This window comes from Marmota marmota, unplaced genomic scaffold (assembly GCF_001458135.2).
Source record: "Marmota marmota marmota unplaced genomic scaffold, marMar, whole genome shotgun sequence".
In the NCBI taxonomy this organism is placed as follows: Eukaryota; Metazoa; Chordata; class Mammalia; order Rodentia; family Sciuridae; genus Marmota; species Marmota marmota.
Window position 1 is genome coordinate 34,512,818 of NW_025999968.1, and position 20,084 is coordinate 34,532,901.

Sequence of the window (20,084 nt, forward strand, 5' to 3'; positions counted from 1 at the left end):
TTTTGTGTATGGCTTCTTTTACTCAGCATTATATTTGTGAGAGTCCTTCATATTGTTGTATATAGTAGGTTTTTATTTTCATTGTTATATTCTATCATACAAAAATATGTACACCATCATCGGGAGCCACTCTGGACAGGAGCTATGTACACACCTTTCGGTCCTGAGTAAAGAGGTACTAAACAGGTATTGCACCCATTGCAATGCGTTTGAACTTTTCGTCCACTAGGATAAGAGAGGTGCAACTCCAGGAGTGGGTGTCACCCAATGGGGTTGGATTACACCCACTTGTTTTTTGTAACCCTACTCCTTGCCTCATTTGAATGGCTTCTCCCCAATAAAACCCAGGTTCGAGGTAAAAAAAAAGAAAGAAGAGGCTTATTAGCAAAGGATAAGACAATAGTTTGCTTTTAAAAGTTGGATCTAAATTTAAGTGAATGTTAAGAAACTGCTGATAAAATTGATTATTCTAGCTGGGCATGGTGGCACAAACTGTAATCCCCAGCAACTCAGAGGGCTGAGGCAGAAGGATTATAGGTTCCAGGCTAGCCTCAGCAATCTAGTGAGGCCCTCAACAACTTTGCAAGACTCTTTTTCAAAATAAAAAAATAAATATATAACTAAAAAGAAACAATTTTTTAAAAAGTAGATGGGAATCAAATGAACAAAAACAAATATAGAAGAGCTAAAGGGGAGGTAGAATCCTAAAGAATGGGAATAATTAAAAAACAATAACTGTTTTAAGAAATATTGAATAATAAAAGGTTAAAAAAAATAGAGCCTTTGATGGTATTGTTACTGTCAGGAGTCAGGTTCCTGTTCAATGGAGTCAGAGTCCAAGAATGAATACTACAGATGTCACTGAGGTAAGTGAGTGAGTAGGAATTTTGTTAAAAAGAAAAGGGAGAAAAAGATTCAGAACTCCAGTGTGCCTGGGAGACACAAGAGTGCTGTTTAAATCTTAGAGCCCTCCTCCTTTTAAAGTAAAGTCAGGAGAAGTTGATAAGCTTCTCTTGTTTGGTTTTTGCTATTTCAATTGTCCTGAGTGGACACCGGTTGGAGTACAGATTATGCAGTCATAGTCACTTTTGTCAAGATGGAGATTTATACCCTTTCTGAGAAACAGGAACTCTTATAACATGCCAGGGCTTTTCAAATGGCTGTCCTCGTTCACCTGCTTGTCCACCTTTACCGTCCCTTCCCTACTCTCCACTGTCTAGCTAGCCTTTTCTATCTCACTCTCACCATTTGAATAAGAGAAAGTTACAGTCAGAGATGTAAACTATCTTTATTACTATAATCAGATTTTTTAAGTAGTTAAACCATTGTTTAGCCAGCCTTTACAATGCTATGACTAAAAGACCTGATAAGAACGAAATTTATTTATTTTTTATTTATTTATTTTTGCATTACAATTTTAATACACCTTTATTCCACAATTTATCATATCTCTGATTGAATATAAGGTATGTTGACACCAAATTCACATCTTCATACATGTATTTTGCATAATGATGAGGGTCTCCTTTCACCATCCATGCTATTTTAGAACAGAAAAAAGTTTATGGAGACTCAAGTTTTAGGGGTCTCAGTCCATATTCAGCCAGCTCTGTTCCTCAGGGCTGGAGGTAAGGCAGAATATCATGGCAGAAGAGTATAGCAGATGGAGGTGGCTCATGTGATGATCAGAAAGCAGAGAGAGACTAAGCTCAGCTCACCAGAGGCAAGCTCTCAGGGACCCAGCCAGACCCTGCCTGCCTTCAGCTACCACTCAGTTAATCCCCATCAGGAGATTAATTCAATGATTGGGTTAGGGGTTTCATAATGCAGTCATTTCACCTCTGAACTCTTACTTTGTCTCACACACAGCCTTTGAAGGATACCTAATATCTAAATCATAACAACCATGGATTCCTATATGCTTATTCAATGTAAAAAAAGTCATAAGAAACTAAGAATATTTAATTTCACAATGAAACTAATCTCTTTTTGAGCAAATTCTCCGTCTGTGACAGAGAATTTAAAACTAAATATTTTATACTTAATTAAAATATTCAAAAATAGAAAAATCAATGATGTGAATTGAACTATAACCACTTGTTATTTGACAAATAAGTTTATGGATAAATTAATAAGCTTTCCTTTCAGATTTGTGTGTTATAATGATGATTTAGTGTATTTTCCGCAGATATAGTTTGTGACTTAAAAGCTTCTCTACACGAAGAATGTATCTTTTCTGTTTTGTGGATATGTCTCCATGAATAGGGCTGTGACTGGTTTATTTCAGTTCTTTATTAATTTTTATTAGAAGTAATGAAGATGGAAAGCCTAAAAAAATTTTTTAAGTCTCCATTTTTAAGATTTTGGATAAATGAATGAGTAAATAAATATTTTTAATATGTTAGAAAATGAAACAGAATAATTTAGATAAACTTAACAATAAAATATAATATCTGGCATAGTACACCTCTTGTGTGAAACTGATATTTAATGTTTCTGTCACATTGAAAAGTACATGTTCATAATGTAAATTTTTAATAGATTATAATTTAGAAAATGTTGAATTCTTATTATATTTTTCAATCTTAGTGTAACAATGGTTCACTTTATGCTTGCTGCTCTGGCTCTGGAACTTATTTGTGAAATGGACATGTTCCTTTCTTTTCCTCTTTCCTACTCTTCCCTCATCTTTCCCTCTCCCTAATCTCAGGGGAAACAGGATCATCTTTCTTCACCATTTTAGGCAGATTTATCTGTCCTTGAGTACACACCCACCATAGGAAGGCAGTAGTCTAAACTTTGGGGATGGTATCATCAGATCTCAGAAAAGACTACCTCCCAAATTAACAAGTGAATTACCACTGCAACAAAGACCATCTGAAATGTAGCCTTTGAGTCACCTCTTTAAAAAGCCCTTTGTTCCTGCTGATGGACAGGATCACAGCCTCACTCAGGAGTCCCCTGTGTTTCTCCTTTGCTAGCTAAGCAATAGCCTTCTTTTTCTCTTTTCCCAAAATCATGTCCTCGTTATTGGCTTGGCATCAGAGACAAGGACCTAGCTTTTGATAACATTAGTAATCCCCACTTCCATCGTTCACTGTTTTTCTTTGCCCCAAATTTCTCTGCATAGTCTAGAAGTTTCTTTTACATGTTCTTGCTAAATGCTTTTTTCAAATTGCAGATTGAAATCCATGACTTATTCATAGGGATTTTTAAAAACAATTTTAGAATAGAAAGTATTTGAATGCTTTGCAAGCATATTCTAAGGATAAATTTTTTGAAAATATTTTTTTATGTATAACATTGAAATATAAACTAAATTTTGGATATTGTAGATTTTGGTGAAATATTAATAAAAAGCCTCTGAATAGGATGAAAGACAACTAAAGAATACCACATATAAAGTATTATCCTCCTTATCCACAGTTTTCCTTTCTGGGGTTTCATTTACCTACAATCAACTGTGGTTCAAAAATGTTAAATAAAGAATTCCAGAAATAAACAATCCACTCCTTTGACTAGTGTATCCACACTGTGTCTGTTGCCCATCCATTAGGCACTTAGCAGTGGTATTTCTTCATTGTCCAATTCACTGTTACAGTATGCACTGCTTATCTTCCAGTAATCCTTATTGTATTTACACTCTAACACATAAGGATTGTGATGCTGGAAATTCAAGTATGCAGAAGATAAGCCATACAGTGCTTCCTTTAATTGAGAAGGTAGAATTTCTCCACTTAAAATGAAAACAAAAAACAAACAAACAAAAAAACTGCATGCTGAGTTTGTTAAGACCCACAATACAAATGAATCTTCTATCTATGAAATTATAAAAAGAAAAAATAAATTTGAGCTAGTTTTGCTGTCATGGCTCAAACTGCAGAAAGTACTTCCATAGAGCATGATAAATGCTTGGTTAAGATAGATAGGACATTGAGGTTCTACAACATTTGTGGCTTTAGGCATTCACTGGGGGTCTTGGGCTATATCTTTCATGAATACAGGGTGACTGTATATTCTTGTTACCCAGAAGTTCATTTACGACATTTTAACTGTACTTTGCAATACACACAATGAATATGATCAAGTGGTCCACTTTCAGTGCCGTAATCAAGATTTCACTGGTGCTTGATGAATCACTTATAAGGATGAAACATGGAGTGTTAGACTTAATCATTTTACTGTCAGAGATCTATGTATCAATCGTTGGTATAAAACATCCTCAGGAGAAGAAGCTGGCTATTACTTAATTAGCATTGGAATATTACAAGCACATATTTTCATTTCATAACCATACTTCAGATGAATTATGAAACTAAACAGAAGTCAAAGAGGTAATGCCAGCTGTAGATGCTGCAAAATTAAGATGGGCTTGGCCATATATAACGGAGCAGCAAAGTAATCTCCACACTTAACTGAACTAGTTTTCTGTGAACTTGAAAAATCAAATATTCTTAAGCACAGAGAGACTTGGAGCGTCGATTCATTGGCAATAATGTTCTTCCCAAGCTAGGTGCAATATTTGATCATTTCTCTAGAGAAATGTGATGTCAGCTCATATTTTTTTTTGAGATTATGATAAACTAGTAGTTATAAGATGTAGGAACAATCATACCAATTTCAGATATTGAGGTTTTTGTGGTATTACTGTTTAGAGCCAAGGTGGGAAGACAAAGAAGAACATTTTGATTTCTGCTCAGTATCATTATCCCCTTAGGAATCAACACTTATTAGCCAAGAAACAGAACAAAATAAAACCCCTAAAATTCTCACATCATTTCTATAAACTTGTATCTGTTATAATTTCTGTTTTTCAAACCATCCTTTTTTGCTTTTCAAATTTTTAACATTAAGCCTATATCTTATTTTGGCCCTAAAGTTTTAATTGAATTATTAATGTTAATAAAACAGTATTAAATATTTTTAATTAAAAAATAATTCAGTAATGGCATATAATGCTTTTAATTTCCAGTCTGCATTGATTTTTATAAATAAGGATAAAAGGAAGGTTAGTTATAGGTATAAATATAGCCTACAAATACATGACCAGACACACATTTTAATAATATAAAATATTAAAAGGAACCAATAGCACTTTTATTCATGCTCTCTCTAAGCTTCTTTTCCCAGCAGACTTCAAATTTCTCCAACATCCTTTCCTGTCCTTTCTTGCTTTTCATCTTGGAATTAATTTTCTGAGATAAGTTTTCTCTTTGGGTCTGATTCTTAACCCATTTCCCTGTGTACTTAGCCTCTTTTTTTTTTTACCATTCCAAGTCACCTCTCCAGAATTATGCTCATCTCAGCATGTCTCATTGCTAACTACCTCTATTTTCTTTTTCTTTTTCTGTTTTCATTCATTCACTTATTTTTTTTTTTAAATTTTTTACAGCGAGGTACCTTTACATACCTATTAGAGAGGCTACAACCCCCAAACTAACAATACCAACTACTGGCTAAGTTGTGGAGCAATCATTGAACTATTTTCAATTAATTGGATAGCTTTCAAATACCTGTGGGCCCACTCCTGAACTCTTAAATTGGAAGCTCTGGGGGATAAAGTCCATGTGCAGGACCTATGCCCATTTCATTTTGAAGTACAGCAAGGGTTTAGACGAGTGGTCTAGAGTCAACCTTTCTCATCCATGGTGCTCCTGACATCTTGTGCAGGATGCTGCCCGCCCTGTGCACTGCAGGCTGCTTACCAGTATCCCTTGCCATCCCCATTTGACAACTGCTACTCTACAGCTAGAAAACAGGGTTCCTTATAAAACTAGTCTTCTATAATACAGCAATGGGAAAGATTATGTGGCTCAGTCAGGACTGACATATTAGGTACAGCTTAGACGGAATGGACTCTGAGTCAGCTTATCCTGTGCTATGGTATGGGGCAACTCTTAGGGAAGCTACTGAAGGCAAGGTACTCAAGTGTATAAGTCAGTAAACTGGAAAACACCTGGTGTTCAGTGCTCCACATGTGGCAGTAACAGAGAAATGTGGCACCACAATGGCAGTTCTCTGAAAACATTCCACTGAATAGGCTCAGGTTTATGCCAGTCATAACACAGAAGAGCAGAAATCACCACAATGAATTGTGTGCAAGTTAGGTACTATATTAACTATGTAACAGATAATGTGGAGGGGTAAACAGGTTAGGGGTGATTTTCTTCACACAACAAAGATTCTGCTAGAGGCACTCCAGAAACTGGTGCAACTGTTTAAGGTTTCCCAAGGACCAGAATCTTTCCGTCTGCCTTGGCACTAATTCTTACATTCTGCATTCATCCTTATGATCACAAGCTGTCTGTGCACCTCTAGGCATTGCATTAACATTATGAAGGGAAAAAAGGAGCATCAGTTAAGAGTTAAAGACCAAGAGCAAAGCCAAAAGACTTTCTCTTAGAAAAAAAAAAAATAGAAAGAGTTTAGACCTTCCTGAAAGAAATTCGATTACATTTCTTACCAGAATTCTTCTAATAGACACCTCAGCTTCAAGGGAGGCAGGGAGATAGAATATGTCAGTTAGTTTCATTGACATTTTGGAAAAAAAATTAAAAGAAAACATTAACCAGGTGTGGTGGTAAACGCACATAATTACTGCTACTATGGAAGCTGAGGAAGGAGGATAGCAAGTTTAAGACCAGCCTTGGAAATTTAGTGAGATTCTGTCTCAAAATTAAAAACAAAAAGGTCGGGGATACGGTTTAGTTATAGAATACCTCTGGGCTCAATTCTCAGTACTGAAAAAACAAAGCAAAAATAAACAAACAAAAAAACATCAGTATGGTAGAAAGAGATGGGGTGGGATGGGGGATGGATGCTGCCAGCCAGGCCACTAACAGTGTCTGCAACAAGGAGATCTGGAATCCAAATTCATAATCTGAAAAGCAGTAATTCAGAAGAGAGAAGGAAATAGATGTGGCAGTACACATGAGAAATAAGGAAATAAATTATTCTGTAACCAAGCCAAATATCTGTCTTGCTCAAGAGGATATTATGTATTTCTGCAGAGTAGTGATCAATTCCATGGTACAATAACCCCAAAACTATAAACTGACACAAGCAATACTTTACATTGCTAGCAATTGGTTCATCTGGGAAACGTCACGGTAGAATCTGAGCAAAATCTGACTTGTATGCATCTACCATTTATTTATCTGTCTGTCTGTCTGTCTATCCACCCATCCATCCATCTATGTTATATATAGCATCCCTTTTCTCAAAGAATGAGGGAAGTATTGGTACAAATTTTAGATTTCATAGATTTTTGAGATTGCAGGCCTCTTGGGATTAATTTTATTCTTTAAATTATTCTTGCATGTGTTTTATAAAGTTTTAGTTTAAAAGCATTAAATATTTTAAAAATACCACTTGATATGTAATTGACATGAAGACTCACTTTTTCCACCTAAATTTTGTCTTTTGCCAGCAAACCATATCTTTGCTACATAGGCCTCAGTAAGTGTGTTTCTTTTATGTCTGGGCTCAGTAACTCCCAGAGCAGAAGGGCTAGATTTTAGCTAGTGACTAATGGGATATCTTATTTTATAGGTCAGAATTTTATATTTCACAATTGTTCAATCAATGGCATTCTTATTGTTTTTATGTTCTACTTTTAGTCTTTTACAGATATAATATGGAGGATATTATATCTATTGATCCAGAATTCTTTCAATATTTCAAATTATAATTCATGTTCTAAAAGAGAGTTCATAAATTATAATAGTAGATTCAGAAAGGGTTTCAATTATGTTTTTTCATGCATAGTGTGATTTTTTTCATTTGTATAACACATATTTTGCTGGTTCTTCATGCAAAGACTTTATTTTCTGGACCCTCATCAAACAGTGATTATAATTGCTTCAATAAGAAGTTGTCATTATTAATTATAATTTGATTGTAATGATTGATGTGGCAGAGGTGATTAATTTTCACCTTGAAATTGGATTCAAAAAATTACATTGGAAAAGTCAGCATTTTATGTTGTTTGTTTTAATCAATTGATATTTCAGCATCCTCTAGGGAATTAGTGGCTTCTTGTAAGGCTCAAGGGTCCATTTAATAGTTCTGAAGAAAGAACTTAAATAAGTCCAAGGAGTTCATCTAAATCTTTGATTTGAAGTGTTTATTGCTAATAATTGATTTTGACTTTAATTTGTTATAAGAAAATCATATACGATGAAGGAAATGGTCTTTGAACAATAGTTACAAATCCTACAAAATGTAATACTGATTTTGCATTTCATCTTGTGCATATTGCAGACATCTAGAGGGGAAAAAATGTATTACATTTGAAAGTTTATCCCAACTTGTGAGGTAATCCTTATGAAAGGATTACATAACAACAACAATTACAACAACAACAACAACAATGTATAAATTAGAACCCAGGGTATTTGCCATGTTTTTGAAATATAGAATTTTTACTTACTTACTTATTTTTAATTTTGTTTGAAAATATATAGTATAAAATTTACCGTGTTAACAATTTCAAGTGTGTATGTTTCAGTAGTGTTTACTATTGTCAAACTATTAGGAAATGGGTTTGCACATCTTTTCCATCTTGTACAACTGGAGTTCTACATCCGTGATACAACTTGTATTCCTTTCACCTGGGCCTATGGAAACCATTCTTCTTTCCATTTTCATGGGTTTTATTACTTTAGTTAGTTCATACAAATAGAATCATACATATTTGTCCTTATATAACTGGCATTATATTGGTCAGTTTTCTTAGGTTTCATCCATGTCATAGCATGTGATGAATAAACTCTTATATTTTTAGCCAATAAAAAAGAAAATGTCTGGATTTTTATCAGATGGTCTCTCTAATAAATAAATTAAAAAAATAAATGAATAAATAAATAAATAATAACACTTAAATGCTTCAAGTTAATTAGGTCCAATAGAAATAAATTGTGAGCCTCATGTGTGATTTAAAATTTTGTAGTAGACAAAAGAAGAAACAGATAAAATTAATTTTAATAATATATTTGACTAAGCCTATAATCCTAGCAGCTCAGGAGGATGAGACAGGAGGATCATCAGCTCAAAGCCAGCCTCAGCAACTTAGTGAGGCCCTAAGCAACTCATTGAGATCCTATTTTTTAATAAAATATAAAAAAGGGCTGAGGATGTGGCTCAGTGGTTAAGCGCCCCTTGGTTAAATCCCAGGTACCAACAACTAAACAAAAAAATAATATACTTGACTAAAACAATTATATCCAAATATTATAATTTCTTTAAAAACTATTTAAATAACATTTAAAATTAATTTTTCATGTCTTTGAAATTCAATGTATACTTTCTATTACAGCATGTATGAATTTGTATTTGCTTATAGTCTCACATGGCTAGTTGATTTACAGGTATCAGACAATGCAACACTAAAACTTAGACTCTATGGCTTCAGGGCAGCAGAAAACTGCTATATTGCTCAATGAAAGGAATACCAAAATATAAATTGGTTCTTTTGTTTTCCCAATACAAACAGCTTTCAAATTTCAGTGCAACTAATAAGTGTGCAGTATCTGCTTCTGATAGACAAATTAGCTGGCTCAAATATTTAAAATGACACGTTTTAATACTAATATATTAATTAAAATATTGTGCACCTCAATATTCATGTCATTATCATCCCTAATGTCTTCTTTTTTTTTTTTTAAATATTTATTTATTTTTTTAGTTATCGGCAGACACAACATCTTTGTTGGTATGTGGTGCTGAGGATCGAACCCGGGCCGCACGCATGCCAGGCGAGCGCGCTACCACTTGAGCCACATCCCCAGCCCCTTCCTAATGTCTTCTTAATGATTTTCTGGAGCACATCAGCTTGCTTAGGACCTGAGTTAATGAAGATACATCCCTTTCAAAATTCGTATCTCATGCTCTCATTGTAACTTTTTATCTCAGGTCACAAAAGTTTTATTCATGTAACTTCAGGGCAGGAAGTCTCAATGGTGTGTATGTGTGTGTGTGTGTGTGTGTGTGATTTTGCCTTCCACCTCCAACCACACACACACACACCACACACACACACACACACACACACACACAAACACACACGATTTCCTTTGTGATCTGTATCTATAATGTCTAAAGTTGGGATGAGGAGGCTCAGCCCATTGTTTTAAAAAGAAAAAAGGCTAAGTCTGACTGTGAGCTTAGCAAAGACATTGGCCAAAATTTCTGGACTAGAGGGAAAACAGGATACCACTTGAATGTGTTTCACTAAAGTACCATACCATCATCCAGGTTTTAAGGGAAAAACAGATCAAAGCCAAAATGACGTGTCTGAAATACTGTTACTAAAATTAAGAGAAAGAACTGAAAAGTAAATAAGGGGATAGTGATTTATTTCAACATTAATATTTGTGAAAAAAGAAGTAATAATAAAAAGGTGAGTTGTTATAAAAACAGATTTGTTTGTTCGTTTTTGGTAGTGGGGATCAAACTCAAGTTCTTATACAAGGTAGGCAAGCATCCTATCACTAAGCTACATCCCTAGGTCCAAATAATTTTAATAGAATTGTATTATCCTCATGCCAGCCTGAATTATATAGAAAACAATTTCATTTTAAAATGTCTATCAGGACAGCGAGTCTAAAAGAGAACAAGAATATGTATGGAAGTGGAAAGTAAATAGAAAACACAAAAAAGTCTAAGTAGTGTTTCAATAGTCTACTTACGTTATTGCTTTAAAGAAAACAGTCCAGGTTCCACTCAGGAGAAGAGCAGGACCAGCTCACAAGCCACCATGGACCTCACGCTTTCACCTGATGAAATTTTGGAATATTGCCTAAGGCCTTGAATGATACAATACAACGCAGCAACATAATCATCAAGCACATTAGGGACAGAGAAGGTACTTAAGTAGCACAGGGTACCTCGGCAAGTGAGGTGGACCTTTGCAATCATCTGTGACAGTGTGCAAAAATCTGGTGCAAATAAAACATCTTACATGTATTGTGTTGGACCTACAATTGGCCTCCTCTTGAGTTTTGCCTTAACAGAACAGAACAGTTTGGGCAGCATTTAGGAACATAGAAAATATGCACTTACGTATGTGGTGTGTTGTGTGTGTCTGATGGAGAAGCAAGGGTCAAGCTTTGTGAATAATGAATCTATTAAGTACACATGGAACATCTTTTGTAATTTTTCTTGAATTATCTTTTTTTTTTATTTTTGAAATTATGTTACTGGTGAACCACCAAATTTTCATCTTTCCTTAACAAATAAAGAATTCTAAGTGATTAAAAAAAAATGGACTGTAGCTTTGTTAGGTTATTGTATCTGTAGTTTTCAAACTGAGTTCTACCTACTTCTTCAGGTCCTAAAACTGAGTTCTACCATGCCATATGACTCTTATAATATTCTTTAGGATGTGGTTTTATGTCACAAATATCATGTTTGAGTTTAACAGAAATCTGTAAAGAAAGTACTAATAAAAAGAAAAAAAAAAGAAAGTGCTAGTTCTATCCCCATTGGTAGAGCATGGAAACTGAGAGGATCACACCTAATGAGAACCAGAGCCAGAACTGAAGTTCAGTTTTTCGTCTTCAAATACTTTATTCTCTTCACTGTGCACTCATTTCTACTGAGATGACAGTAATAATTAAAATGTAATAAGTGCCGCAGTCTGTGGCTGCAGAAAAATAACCTGGGGGTGACGAGCAATTTGTGAAGACTGATACAGCAGGAGTGGGAGCCGTTTATTGTAGGACGGGAGGGGTATATATACATTCCACACAGCTTATCTTAATTAACATAAACTAGATACAGCAGTCAACCAATAAGGAATCTCCACACTTAATGGCTCGCTGGCGTTACTTCACAAACCACTCCCTCTGGCAAAATGCCAGGCGCCATCTTGACTTGTTTATAGACCCTAACAAATAAGGACTTAGACTCTTTACTTTTTCCTGCAAATGTCCAGTGGATAGTTAAAAACAAGTTTAAAACTTGGCATCTCTGCCTTCATTTTGCATCAGTCATCTTTGCTTCTAATCACCTTGGATTCCAGGAACAAGGTCTGATCTAGTGATAACTGGGAGCTAACCCCAGGCAACACCAAGTTATCAGAGAAAAGATCCTGCATGACCAATCCTGAGATAACCGCGGACAGACCACACTTGATATGGTCACCCACTTCGCCAGCTGTGAAAAGCCTTCAGCTATGCCAAACTCCCGATCTTGCCCTCATCCCCCTTCCTATAGAACCTTAAAGACATTATCAGCCTTTGGAAGACAGGGCTAAGGAAATGGGTCATCTTGTTTTCCCCATGTAGCTGCACTGATTAAATTTCCTTTCATGCTTTCAACCATTACCTTTTATGTTCAGTTTTAGAGGCAAGCGGCTGGACCTGACTTAATGTATCCCCAGAGTTAAACTTCTGGCCTAGGACTCTGATAATATTTAGAATTCCCAAACCTATTTCATTACATAATTCTATTCATTTTAAAAAATCCTGCCACTTTGGAACCATTTTTATTCCTTATCATATTCATAAGGTCCTTGCCTAGCATCTGGATGGCCATCTTAAGTGACAGCTGCCATTTTAAGAAAAAGTTTCACTTTCCTGCCTAAGGGCATTTCTGAGAAAGGCTCACCACTCCCTCACACCAACCCAACCCTTAACCACAGGTATTAGGACCCTCCCATCTCTGATTCCTGAGCCTCCCTCATAAAAGTCCGAGAACTCCAGCCTATTTTGCCTCTCTCTCCTATAGAGAGATGGCCTGCATTTGTTAGCGCTGACAAATAAACTCTTGTGTGTGTCTCTGCCTGGCCTCTGTCTTTCATTTCTCACTTACCCGTCTATCGTTCCTTGCTTTCCTTTCAATATTTTTTTTACAGAGGGAGAAAGTGTGTTCCTAATAAATTAACTGACCAACTGAAGATGAACAGAAAGCAAATGCTGAACCCATGTCCTCTTACTCTGGAAGGCACGTTCCTTCCATCACATCATGCTGTTGATCTTGAAGTCAAGGCTTAATCATTGGAAAGATTGCAGTGAAATAGTTCTGTAATGTGTAAATATGTATTTTTAAAAAAATGGATTGTTAGAGAAGATAATGCTAAGTGAAGTTAGCCAATCCCAAAAAACCAAATGCTGAATGTTTTCTTTGATATAAGGAATCTGTTTCATAGTGGAGTAGGGAGGGGGAGCATGGGAGGAATAGACAACTCTAGATAGGGCAGAGGGGTTGGAAGGGAAAGGTGGGGGCATGGGGTAATTAATGATGATGGAATGTGATGTTCATTATTATCCGAAGTACAGGTACAAAGACACGAATTGGTGTGAATATACTATGCATACAACCAGAGATATGAAAAATTGTACTCTGTATGTGTAATAAGAATTTTAATGCATTCTGCTGTCATATATAAATAAAAAAATTTAAGAAATGGATTGTATGTGAAAAAGGCCAGTTTCCTGTTAAAATTTCAAAGGGAACTTTATTATTATTTTTGATTTACTTAATTAACTAATTATTTAATTAATTTTTACATTGCTGGACATAAAACCCAGAGCCACACACTTACTAGGGAAGTTTTTTTTTTTTTTTTTTTTTTTTACTACTATTTATATTCCCAATCCCTGGGGTGAACTTTAATTCTCAAACCCTAAGCACAGAGAGAAACAAGGCTGGCTGATCACATTTGCATGAAAATACATAAAACAACTTTGCAACCACCTGTACTTTCAAAAGACTGATGTTATTTTGAAAGTTTCTTTTTTAGTTGACAAATCAATTTGTCCTTATTTATGGTATACAATGTGATGTTTTGATATACAAATGCATTGTGAAATAATCAGATCAAGATATGCATCACCTCACATACTTATCATATTTCTACAGTGACAATATTTAAAGTCTACTGTCTTAGGGATTTTTCAAATATAATTTATTCCTCCTGAGACTGATGCTCTTTTATTTGTCTTGGATTTAATTTTATTGCACAAGTCACACTGTCATTTGCATTTTCTGCATTTTTTTTATATTCATGCTTTACATTTTATTACACTTCTGTTCCCTCCAGAAAAACATCATTGTTCAGAATACTGTCTTTTTAAATACTTAGAACTCTGTTTCTCTGTTTCTCTCTTCCTCTCTTTTCTACAAGTGCAAATAGGCAACTCTAGGCTACAGAACAAGCAGCACTTAGCAAAGTACTTCAAATCAAAGTCATTATCTCAATAATAGGAGAAGGCCATTTTATGAAAGTGGGATTTTCAATAGAGGAATGACAGAAAATCCATTCCTTTTTGTTAACTTCCAACAACAAACATTATGTAGCAAAAAGTGAATGTTTTTAGATATTTGGATGGTATTTATTAATGATGGAAGATAAAGTACAAGAGAACCATTTGATAAATTTGATTTGATAAATTGCTCAGAAAACTCTTCTAGGGATGTTACAAGATGAGTTAAAATGAAAAAAAAAATAAGGAATTAGAAAAAAAAAGACTGGAATAATACTGATTTATCTACAGCATTAGTTCTTTGCTTCCTTGGGGAATTCAAAAATTATTTAATCATAATTTTGTTTTTGAACTCCATTTTCCCTTGGGGCATCTATTTGCATTTCTCAAAAAAAAAAAAAAACCTCATGAAAGAGCTGGTCAGAGCTATAAACAACTATAAACAACTTCTCCCTTCTTATTATATCTTAGAGAAAAATGCTTTTGTCTAACTCTCTATTTACTTTTTGTCCCTGCTCTTGTCCCAGAGACCTTGCACTGTGCCCCTGTCTAGTACCATCAATCTCTCTCTTTTCTATTGAATTACAACTTTCCCAGTTTCCTTCAGATTTATGTTAATATGAACACACTATTTCCTTATCAGGTATTTTAATGTTTGAAGGATCTGTTGGAATTCTATTGAGTATCTATTATTGCCACATATTGCGCTAGGTACTCAAGTCAAATATTAAACAGTTCAAGTTCCCAGCTACAAGGGACAATTTAAATTCTATATTTTATTAGTGCATTATAATAATAGTGGGATTCATGATGCAGTATTCATACATGCACATAATTTGATCAATCTTAATCCTCAGTACCTTGCTTTTCCACCCCCAGCTGTCTGCTTCCCTAGCTTTTTTTTTTTTTTTTTTTGAGACAGGTTCTCAGCTCTGTAGCCTAAGTTGATCTCACATTCCTCCCTGGACTCAAGCAATCCTCCTGCCTCAACTTCCCAAGTAGCTGAGATTACCAGTGTCCACCACAGCTTAAGTCATGCTTTTTACCCTCCAGCTCCTGTCCACTTGATGGTTAAACTCAACCATACTTGTGACTTGGTTTTGGACCCTATTGGATTTTCCTAGTGATGTTGCCAATATGTGACTCTACTTAGGTCCTTTTCCCTTCTCAGAATCACCCTAATGAAGTAGACCAAGCTCCAATTGAGCACTGAAGTAAGATTTATTCTTGATCCAGAATGTAAGCAAGGAGACAGGCTCACAAATCAGCTTCTCTACCTGTCCAGCTTGGGGGAGTCATAGATATAAGATAAAAGAAATAAGGAGGAGGATTGGCTAATAAGAGGGAGGACTATTCATGTCTGTTCCAGGAGTGAGCAAAGATTTTCCAGGAATTCAGGTGCCACCTTTATTAACTCTATTGATGATTCTTTTTGGTTATTGTCATGGCAATTGTCAACTGTCATGGCACAGGAGAGTGCATCATTTGGCATGCACATGGGATTAAATCCTGTTGGAGGTTGTCTGGTGTGTGCTTTGGCAACTCTCTTAGATCTAATTGCTTTGGGCTAGCCCACTTGAAGAGGGATCTGGGCCTTCAGGCTCCCTGTCCTCAGAGAAAAACAAGACAGGGGCGGGGTAGAAATTCAGGTAGGTAGTACACTGGGTAAGAGTTATTGATTCCTATTGAGAAAAATAAGCTATTTTCTGCCAAACTAGAGATTCTATGATAAACTCCTCCTTTCCTGATTACCATATTATTACAACGACTAGTCTGTCCCTCTTAACTAATTCACAAATTGTGGATATGATAAAAGGTACTCCATCTAGGGGAACTTTTCCTCCACAGGAGAACAAAGGGAGGCGGGGCTAACTAGAGATGCTCTTCTTTAAATGACCCAATAGAAGACAGGGACGATGGATCTTGACCAATAAGCAGCTTTTAAGAGTCCCTACCCCTCATTAGTTGTTGGCTCCAAGAACTCTGCGATCATTCCCCACCAGTGGGCAAAGGCTAAATATCTTTGCATTAGGAATAAAAGTCGAACAGATTGCCTGCTCAGCGCACCTGATTTGGTTGTGAATGCTGTATGTCTTTCTGTGCAGAAGATAAAACTGTGCATGGAAGTAAAATTCTTGCCTTGCCAACAGAGCTGATTAGTCTCTGAGTGTTTATGCTTGGCTCCTGGGGTGTCCAGAACCCCAGGATTCCCACTATTTCCAATACTATCATCTAACTACCCTCCTCATGAATCACCTTTCATATGTACAAATATTTACACACATTTGAACAGTCCTATTCTTTGTCTTTCAATCTCACCCTCCCAGAAAACTGTCTATTCTGTGCCTTCCCTAGTCAGATAAATATTACTAGGGAGAAAAAGCCACAAAATGCGACAACTCAAAATTATATTGTGAACAATGTCATCCATGTTTTCATCAAATAACACAATATTATATGTGATTTTCTATTCATCCCTTTTCCCATGTCTTCACTAATTATATTGGAACTTTTCTGCAAGCCTCCCCAGATTCTGACACATTTCTATCCCTGAGGGTGGTTTAGTAGAATAAAAGTAATCAAGACCACCTGAAAAGCAAGGAAGCAGGGAGGATGTAGGAAGTATTAGGGACTGGAAACACTTTTAAAAGGAATCCGTCACACAAGGAGTCTACATTTTAGAAAGATTTTCAGTTAAATTAACTGAAGCAAGTTTAGTTTCTTAACACTTTGTTTAAAGCATAGTAGAATATTATGCATCACAAGAATTATAGTTAAATGAAGAAGGTATAATTTGCATTATCACACTCATTATATGCCTAATTAGGCCATGAATAACAGGGAAATAAAGACACCTTCTGTTAGTCGCTATCATCAGGAATAAATTTATGCAGTTTTTCTAACATCATGGATATTTATCCACTCAAACCCTTAGCTCATGAGTCAGAATATTGAAGCTTTTCCCTTATTCAATACATCTCACTTCTCAATGAAAATAACATTCGAAAAGTAGAGGTGTTGACACCAATGTTTAAAAGAATGTCTTTACCTTTAAAATTGATTGGTAATTAATATAGATAGTATAGTCAGATAGTAAGGCATTGGCCAGCAGTTAGGGCAACAGGCCCAAATGGATTGCTCTGTAGAAACTTTACCAAAATTCCAACCACCAGAACCTTTTGTCCCAAAGAGGCAGGAAGAGGGAAGGTAGGATGGACCTGAGTAAAAAATACAGAGAATTTCAAGCTCAATGGCTTAAAGCTCACACAGAACCAGAATGTCACAAACCCAACCAACGAACAAGTCACCTTCCAGGTATCTAATTATCATAAAAGTTAGGCAACATCCTGAGCTACGGAAAAAAAAAAAAAAAAAAAAAACCCTTAGGCCCAAACCCTTTCCATCAATCTTCTATCCTCTAGCCTAATGAGAGCTCTGGGGATTTTTGTCTTCTCACTTGAATAAATCTTATTCTTTCACACTCACTCTCCGTTTTCCATGGATTTCATTCTTCAAGTTCACAGTAAAGGAATCATTGGTAGTCTGCTGCTGAGCAGTAACACTAGCAGGTATAGCCTGCTGTGGAGCTGAAAGAGCTGTAACCCAAGTGGTCCCTGCCTGACAAAATCACAATTGCAGAAAATCTGGTTTCAATAGTGTCATAGGTAAGACAGCCACCCAAATGGCATTTCAACATTTCCAAATGTAATTTCTTATTATTTCTATTCATTCATAAAATAGTTCATGTGTATATTTTCTCCAAACATGAAGAATATTTTTAAATGAATTGATTAGTTAACACAAAAAAGATATTCTCTGTGCCAATACATTAATGATAAATTAAAATGCACCATGAAAAAATAATCATGATTATTATAATAGTCATGAAATAATCTTCTCAAGGAGAACCTTTATTTGAATTGAGTGTATGTAACTATAAATATTATATAAATATGATTTAGAATATATTTATATATGTGTTTTAGTCAGCATTTTTGCCGCTGTGACTAAAGGACCCAACCAGCACAATTATAGAGGAGGAAGAGTTTACTTGAGGGCTGACAGTTTCAGTCCATAGAAGGCTGGCTCCATTCCTCAGAGCTTGAGATGAGGCCAAATGTCATGGTGGGAGAGGGTGGCAAAGGGAAGCAGCTCACATCACAGTGATCAGGAAACAGAAACTCCACTCTCCAGATACAAATATATACCCAAAGCCATTCTCCCATTCCTACCCCCTCCAGCCACACCCCACCCCTTCAATTAATTCCATCAGGGATTAACTCACTGACTAGGCTAAGGCTATAACCCAGTCACTTCTCCTCTAAACTTTCTTGCATTGTCTCACATGCAAGCTTTCAGGGGACACCTCACATCCAAACCATAACAATATAAATATGTATACTTTCTGAAGTATAAAATAAATAAAGTAAAACAAATCATAAATTAAATAAAATAAATCATAAGTAATGAAGTTGTATCTTACACTAAGTCCCACAATTCTTCAATTTACTATGAAGTTAAGCAGTGTAAACACTTAAGTAAATTTACACGGAATTTATATTCAATATCAGATAAAATAAATATGCTTAAGAAAGTAATTTCTTATATTAATAGTCAACATAAATGATAAATCTTCATAATATAATTAAGAGCAATATACTAGTATTTCTTGTATGAAATTTCTGTTTAGTGAATTGTTTGATATAGATTGAGTTGCCTGTCAGAAGACTTACAATGTAATGCTATTTTAAATGTATATCAACTACAAGTTTGTTTCTATGTTAATTCTAAAATATGTAAAAATTATTTGAATAGATCAAGCATTTCTTGAAATCTGGGCAACTGATGAGACAGATAGCTAGGGTCCAACAATTCTTATCACCATAAAGTATGTATCTTGTCTGCTGGTGTGAGCTCTCACTCTCATGCGCGTTCTCTCTCTCTCTCTCTCTCTCTGTCTTTCTCTCTCTCTCTTTCCCCTCTGCTTTCTTGAAGTAAAGCCAGTATCAGATGAAGGCGAGGAGTCAATATTTTCTTTGATGGCATACAGCATGAGTGTGAATTCTGAGTCTTAAAACAGTGGTTTTAGAAAAAAATTGAATCAAATTTATGATTTAGTTTGGGAGATTATGAATTTTATTCCTAAATATTAATTTGTATGACAGCACATGCAAACATCTGCTTTTAGAAATTCATGCACCTTCTTTCTTCTAATTTTTAGTACTTATCTGGGTCCATATTCTCTGGAAAGAGGGAAGACTTTCTAAGTCCCCCATCTCTGGAAGAGGCTGGGAGTGAGATGTGTTATTATTCTTAAACTCACAGAAGTCCATGCTACGTGGAAGAAAACTAAGTTCTTAACATGCCAAGTGACTGCCTAATTGCCTTTGCCCTGACATAACTCCTATTCCAAATCACAGAATGGGGCATTTTTTAGAGAATAATTGGGTACTCCCCAATTAATTCATTCAGTGTGGGAATATTGTACACTGAGTACAGCTTTGACACATGCTAAGTGTTTCTCTGTGATGAAGTTTTCTCTGTTGAATGATGACAACTATGGAATTATAATTAATGCTATTCTCCAGTGCATAGAACCTGAAGAGTAAAAACAATACAAAATTTACAGTCAAAATCTGTAAATGAGATCTGGTATGATCCCATTCCTTTCTAATCGTGTAATCTCTCAACTTCAATTTCCTTATATTCCAAATGGGAAAAATAAAACCTTGCACAAAAATCAGATAATGTAAATTCAAGTACAATGAGACTATAAAGTATTACACAAATGAAATTTAATGTCATTACTCCCATAACTTATGAGCTACTATTCCCCCCCAATATTAAGGACAATTGTTTGAAGGATGCTGCAACCTG